This window comes from Lactuca virosa, chromosome 2 (genome assembly GCF_052849685.1).
Source record: "Lactuca virosa cultivar CGN04683 chromosome 2, Lactuca_virosa_CGN04683_v6, whole genome shotgun sequence".
NCBI classification, from domain to species: Eukaryota; Viridiplantae; Streptophyta; class Magnoliopsida; order Asterales; family Asteraceae; genus Lactuca; species Lactuca virosa.
The window spans coordinates 4,230,527-4,238,461 of NC_136427.1; the positions used below are offsets into that span (position 1 = coordinate 4,230,527).

The 7,935-nt window shown below is 39.0% G+C and overlaps 1 pseudogene; it reads right to left on the reverse strand.

Moving 5' to 3' along the window:
• Positions 1-2,338: 2,338 nt before the first annotated feature.
• On the reverse strand, positions 2,339-6,698 carry LOC145156208 (disease resistance protein At4g27190-like; annotated as a pseudogene).
• Between the last annotated feature and the right edge of the window lie 1,237 nt (positions 6,699-7,935).

Consider the following 7,935-nt stretch of genomic DNA (forward strand, 5'->3'; position numbering starts at 1 on the left):
TGCAAGTTAAAGTTTTTTCATCCTGTCTCATTTGAAGTCAAGGTGGAGATTGTGGAAGTTTCCTTCAAACTTCAACATTTGATGATTTCTAGAATACCATTCTACACATGTGGTTTTAATTTGTCAAGAATGGGTGGTAGCATGTTTGTCAAGAATGGATGGTAGCATGTTTGTCAAGCTTGGATGGTAATAGACAATTGAATTCATACATTCATTTGCCTATAAAAGGAAATGAAACCAAACTTATTAAAAACACCACACCTCAAATTACATCTTCATCTTTCTCTCATATTCATACAAATATATATTTGATATATTTGTTTTTCTTTCCTCTATCTCTGTAAACACCGAATATTATAGTAAATTGGTTCTCGGCTTCCTCCGCCCGTGGTTTTTCCCGATTTGGGTTTCCACGTAAATATCGCGTGTTTTTTCTTTTTATCGTTCGATTTATTCTTGGTTGATTATTCAAATAGTTTTATATTCCGTTGAATCGCTATCGTCATATTTGGGTTTTATACTTCGATCTTGAAGTTATCGATTATTTATTGTAGTCGATTTGTCTACAGGAATGCCTCCAATTTCTAAATCCACAAGTTGTGGTAGCGCAATTACGTTGACATTCTGGCCCAAATTCAATAGCTCCCGTAGCCCACTCAACAATAGAAGCTTCAACTTGGGAAATGTAATTGTCTCTTCGCCTCTATCCTCGTTATGTATGAGTTCTTTCATAACAGGGCAACCACAAACCTTGAGATATCCAATATTTGACATAGCTTTTGCAACACTGAGTGTGAAAAGGTATTTCAAATCTGCACACTTCAAAACAACAAGGATTCTTAAATCAAGGAACGAAGATGACTGAGGACGAAGTGTAATTGTCTCTTCTCTTCTATCCTCATTATGTATTATTTCTTTCATAACAGGACAATAAGAACCTTAAGATGCTCAAGATTTGATAGGGCTTTTGCAACACTGAGTGTGAAAAGATATTTCAACTCTGCACACTTTGAAACAACAAGGATTCTTAAATCAGGGAATGAAGAGGACTGAGGACGAAGTGAGGGCTTCACCACAACACTTTCAAGATCATTCATATCATCCACACTGTGGAAAAGTTGCCTCCAAAATTAGCAAGTGGCAAATAGTTCAGGGGTTATTTCCGTAACTTATCATTTACTATTCATAGTTTGACTATGAATAGTAATCTAATATGAAATTGAAAATGGAATTGGACGGAATGGAGGCGCAACAATTTTTTGGACGGCATTTTTTGTTTTCACATTAGATTTATATTCTCCTCTTTGGCTATAAATAGCCAGAGAGACTTAACCCACAAAAAAAACCCAACAATCAAATATATATATATATATATATATATATATATATATATATATATATATATATATATATACTGATACACCACCATATATTTTAGCCCTCTCACTCTATTTGTAATCTCTTTCATAATCCCTGTAAACACTGCAAATTATAGTGAATTGTTTCTCGGCTTCCTCCGCCCGTGGTTTTTTTCCCGATTTGGGTTTCCACGTAAATTCCTGTGTCTCTATTCTATTTATTTTATTCGTATTTCGTTGTGATTATTACGCTTTGATAGTTTTTGATCCCATTCCGCATTGAGCTAATATTATTTAAGTCTATTCGGATCCTTCGTATTTCACAACACACACTTAAACAAAGCACCACCATTTTCTCAACCAACTCGTTAATTCTAGATCCCGATACTTCACCTTTCTTCATTACCAACTTCAGTGTGTTTTCGAATGAATGCTTGCTCTCCATTAAATATTCTCCTTTTAAAGAGCGTCCCACTGAGATCTTGAATCGTTCAAGATTCTTAAATGATAGATTCTTCCATTGAGCATTGTTTTCAAAGAACTCAAATTCCAATGCAGAAAGGTTTTTCCAACGTTCTGCCACTTCATTGCAGTTATCACCTGTAAAGCTAATGGTCTCTTCATGATAGCTTAAAGAGCATGCATAAAGCTCTTCAAGTCTGACCAAAATTTTAAAGACACCATTATCCATACGAAGACCGCCACAACCTGTCACATCCAGTACCCTTAACTTCTTCAAATTTCCTATCGTGGAAGGTAGAGATTTAATTCTAGATCTAGAAAAGTTGAGCACTTCCAGATTCAACAAGTTTCCAATAGAAGAGAAATCAAACGCCAATGAGCAATGTTGTAGACAAAGCACTCGAAGGTTGGTGCAGCATTCAAGTGATGAGGAAAGCAATGGATGCTCCATATAATCATATGATATAACCTGAAGCTTTCCCATTTGTTCATAAAAATTACGAGGAAACCTCAGTGACTTATCTCCATTCATAAGTTTTTAAAATCGAGACATTTGGAAACTTGAGGTCACTAGGAAACTCAACCATACCCTTGCATGTTAATGAGATTCTTTTGCAGGAGGTCCTGATCACATCATTTTCAGTTTCAGGCCACCCAGGCTTACTACTACCATGGTTGACAATCGAAGCATGCTCCACTTTACAAAACATATCCAAAATAAAAGCACGCACCAGATCGTGCATCTTGACACATCCAACAACATCACTTTCAATCAACAAATTGGTATGCATGAGCCGCTCAATGCAGGTGTTCAGCTTGTATCTTGCTTCTCTTATAGAATCTAGTTCCTTGAATAATTTTAAGCCCCATCCATACTTCAGTAAGTCTTCAGTAGGAATATCGAAGTCCTCCGGAAACAAACCACAGAGCAAAAAAGTATCTCCAGTCACCTCGTCTTGTGTTGAGTATGAATCCACATAAATGTTGAGTGTGAATCCACAGAAATGTTGAGTGTGAATCCACAGAAAAGCTGGTCAAAAATGGCAGGAACAATGTGAAGTTGTGAAGCCACAATTGTTGAATGAAGACCCAGTTGTGTTTTTTGACTACTTCTGATTTCCATCTCTATATAAGAGATTATTCTGTATTTGTAAAACTTGTATCTAGTGTAACAAAGAAAGAGTGCAGATTAGCACCAAGAAATGTAAATTCCTAGTTACCGGTGGACGTAGGTCAGAGAAGGACCGAACCACGTTAAATCCCTCATGTTCATCCTTGTGTTCTTGTTTTTCGTGAGCTGTGTGTGTGTTTAGAGTCGTGTGTTAAGTGTCTCGATCCTAACAAGTGGTATCAGAGCTTTGGTTTTAGCTCCAGATGGTGATTTTCAGTTTTTTGGTCGAAATTTTTTTTTCGTCAAAAACGATTTTGGTGTATATCGTTGGAAAGGTCTCGTTCCGAAGATTCCGAAAATATTTTTTTCTGAATTTTTTGACCACCGGAAGACGTCCAAATCGCCGGTCAAAGGTTACCAGAATAGTGACCGGAAAAACCAGTTTGGCCGGAGAAGACGACACTGTAGAGCGGAGTTCCGCCGGAGAAGACGACACTGTAGACCGGAGTTCCGCCGGAGAAGACAACACTGTAGCACATTTGAAAAATTACAGTTTAGCCCCTGAACTTTCAGAAAATTGCAGTTTAGCCCCTAATCTTTCAGAAAATGGCAGAAAACAGTAAGCTTCAGATTGAGAAGTTTGATGGGAAAGATTTTGGTTGGTGGAAGATGCAAATTGAAGATTTGCTCGTGCAGAAAGACTTGGACGCAGTTTTAGGTGAAAAACCGGAGGCGATAACACAGGCAAACTGGGAGACTTTGGATAAGAAGGCCAAGGCATTGTCTAATATGTACGAGAAGCCGTCGGCAACAAATAAAGTCTTCCTGATTCGGGAACTAGTCAACACGAGGATGAGGGAAAGAAGTTCAGTTACAGTACACATCAACAATTTGAACTCGATTTTATCCAGACTTGGGTCAGTGGGAATAAAATTTGAGGACGAAGTTCAAGCTTTACTACTGTTATCATCATTACCTGACAGTTGGTCCGGAACAGTTACAGCTGTTACTAGTTCCTCAGGATCGAAAGAGCTCACTTTTTGAGGGAATTCGGGATTTAATTCTAGGCGAAGACGTCAGACGAAGAAATTCCGGGGAATCATCAAGTGAACAATTGAATGCGGTCAGAGGTAGAAAAAATAACAGAGGTAGTGGGAGCGGGAACAGGAGAAGGAGTCAGTCGAGGACTCGAAATGATGTGACTTGTTGGAACTGTAAAGAGGTTGGACATTTCAGGAATCAATGTCCAAAAGACAAGAAAGAAGTTAACGCTGCAGTAGACCATTCAGATGATGATGTTTTGATCTGTAGTGTGGAGAGCAATGTGGATTCCTGGGTTATGGATTCGGGTGCTTCATTTCACGCTACCCACAGCCGTGAAGCACTGCAGAATCTAAAAGAAGGAGATTTTGGTAAGGTAAGACTGACGAACGATGAGGTTCTTGATGTGACGAGCATAGGTGACTTAGTTTTGAAGACTCCAGTTGGTCCATGGACTTTGAAGGATGTCCGGGTAATTCCAAGTCTGAAGAAACAGTTGATTTCTGTTGGGCAGTTGGATGAACAGGGACACGAGGTTAAGTTCAGGAATGGGCAGTGGAAGGTTGTCAAAGGAAATCTTGTGATAGCTCGTGGACATAAGAGGGGTTCATTATATATGGTCAGTTTACCGTCTGAGGGAGTAACTGTCCCAGTTCAGAAGAAAAACAAAATCCGGTTCATAGAGTCTCGTGGACAGAAGAAGGTTTGCTTTGCAGATGGCAAACCCAGAGTCACAGGTCAGATTCAGGTTGAACGTGTTTGGAACGGTTCAGAAAAACCAGTCAAGGGCATTCATAGCAGTGGGAGCATGGGCTTTGTTTCAGCTAGAATACCCAGAACACAGTGGGTTAAGAGAACCAGTATTCCATCTATAAAAGTCTCTCCAGATTATCTACTTCACATGGAGAGTGTCGTTTGTTCTCAGGATGTTCCAGGATCGGGCAGTTCATTTCAGTGGGAGCCGATGGAGACAGAGAACAGGTCAGTGGCAGACTTAGCCATGACTGATGTGTTGGAGCTAACGAAAGCTTCAACTGGCCTTCAGGTTAATTGAAGAGAAGGCCGGGGTAACTAGGAAGGAGTTAAGATCAAATACAGATGCACAGTTGAAGCACAGGTGAAGATTGTTCCGTGGCTTCAAGTGGGAGATTGTTGAGTATGAATCCACAGAAATGTTGAGTGTGAATCCATAGAAATGTTGAGTGTGAATCCACAGAAAAGCTGGTCAAAAATGGCGAGAACAATGTGAAGTTGTGAAGCCACAATTGTTGAATGAAGACCCAGTTGTGTTTTTTGACTGCTTCTGATTTCCATCTCTATATAAGAGATTATTCTGTATTTGTAAAACTTGTATCTAGTGTAACAAAGAAAGAGTGCAGATTAGCACCAAGAAATGTAAATTCCTAGTTACCGGTGGACGTAGGTCAGAGAAGGACCGAACCACGTTAAATCCCTCATGTTCATCCTTGTGTTCTTGTTTTTCATGAGCTGTGTGTGTGTTTAGAGTCGTGTGTTAAGTGTCTCGATCCTAACATCTTGGAGATTGTCATAACTGGTTTGAAAAACAGTAGGCGCGACTGCATTAATGTCATGGTGCTGTAAACGAGAAAGTGCATTCTTCCATGTATCCTTGCTTTTACTTCTAAGAGTGCAGGCCATGGTTTTTATTGCAATGGGTATACCACAACACTTCTTTACAATTTCTTCTCCGATCTTATGGAGCTCAGGATCAACATCATCAGAAGGTTCCCACAGTTGGCAGAATAAGCTTTGTGCTTCCTCTTCCTCTAGGACACTCACCTTGATAACTGAATCAGCTTTAACTCCCATCTCAGTGCAAACTGCTTGGTCCCGTGATGTAATCAAGACCTTGAAGTCGACACCTTGATTTGGAAAACGACTTAAACCAATATCTTCCATATCAACCGGATGCCATACATCGTCTAGTATTACCAGGAACTTCTTTCTTCCTCCATCTGAATTGTCAGAAAACCATGCACGTAGCTTATCAGTTCTTGCTGCCTTAGTGGTTTCTGTTAGATTTATACCAAGGTACTCTGCAACAGCTTGCTGAATAGCAATAGGGTCCGTCTTCTCCCCTATAACCGCCTCCACATAATGATTAAACATTTTCTTTTCAACCACAACCTCTTTCAACTTCTTCATCATTGTCGTCTTTCCCACTCCACCCATCCCACATAAGGCTACCATGTTGGAACTGTTGTTGGGTCCGAGTGATTCCAGTGCTTCCCTAAAAGTATGCTCTCTTGAGCGGAAGTCATTTCGATCACTTGATGGTGTATATGTGGATGCCATTATGGAATCAATTCTCCCCACAGGAATTTGCAGTTCAGTCCCTCGGATCTCAGGGCATCGTCGCAAAACACCCTCGATCTCCTTAAATATCTTGAAGGCTTTCCTTCCAAGCTTGTGTCTACTCTTGAGATCGAGACAACCGAGGACTTCACTTGGAAATTCTTCGACCTTTTATTCATCTGTTCTGCTTCTATCAACCAAGGGTCAACTTGGGCAGGAACCTCAAGAAGTCTTTCTCTGTTTTGCTTCTTCTGGGATTCCACGCCGACTCTTGCAGCATCCAGATCCGCCTTTTTGGTGTGCATATCCCCAACATACTTTTTGTAGGAAATTAGGTAATCCAGTTGTTTTTTAACTGGAACAATGAGGACCTGAACAACTCCTCTCACTATTTCCCTAGCAATATCCATTGCTGGCAATTCTCACTTGTGGTAGCACCTGCATACATTGTATAGCAGCCAACTAGTTAGCAACGGGAATTCGATGGAAATCTATAATCGAGCAATTACATGTATCCTAGACTGATAATTTTTTTTTAACCGGTAGAAAGTGTGGATCTCATAATCTACAGCTAAATCTTTGATAATTTTATACGAAATGATGTTAATAGAATCAACAAAATGGCTTTTCAGTAAGGTCAACTTTTTAGGGATTATATTTTCTGTTTTAAAAAGAAAAATCAAAAACATATATGAAGTTTGAATAATTAGAAGAAGATTAATATTTAAATATTTAATTGTTATTATATAAATGTAATGATAAACAAAAAATAAAAATATGATGTTGTGATAAGTTCAGTCAACAAGGACAACCAAATTGGTGAAATTAGCTTTAGTTGTTTGATATTTATATTAAACAGAGTTTATCCTAGTCATTATTTGCACTTAACATCTCTCTCATCATCTAGGTTAAAATGAAAAAGACCCATCTTAATGACCATTGTTGGGTAATCTTGACATGGGTCATGGGTTTATTGGAGTTATGGGTATGGGTAAAAGGGTAGTATTTTGTTTCATTTATTTAATGTTTGAATAAAGGACTTTTGACCAAGTCTAATGCAGAGAAACGTTGGTATACTTGGTCTTGGAGTGTCCTACTTTCTAGTGGGTAGTAGCTAGTTTTTAGTTTAGTATTGTTTAATTTCCGTTGAGTCTTTTGTAGCTATATATATAGCCTTTGCTTTTGTTTATTGGAGTAGCTTTTTGGATATAAAGAAATCAGTTTCCTCTTTCCTCTTTCTTTTCTTTTCGTGTGCAGCAACAACAGGGAACACTTCTTGGTTTTTTTCTTATTTGTTCAAAGGTTGCAGGGCCTGTTCCAACATTTGGTATCAGAGCCCTATGTTAGGAACCGGACCGGGTACACGCAGCGGAAACACACTATCACACACACACAAACTCACGAAAATAAAGCAAGAAGAACACAAGGATTTTACGTGGTTCGGATTCGGTGCAAATCCTACGTCCACGGGCTGCAACTAGAGAATTTTATTAAAACTCACAAGATTACAATTGGCTTGACACTCTACACTTGATGTTCTCTCAAGTTTTGCACACAAAATATGCAAAACATACATGCATATATATAGGTGAGAGAGCCGCAATTTGCACATGAAATTGAGTCGTCGTAACAATAGTACTCAAATGT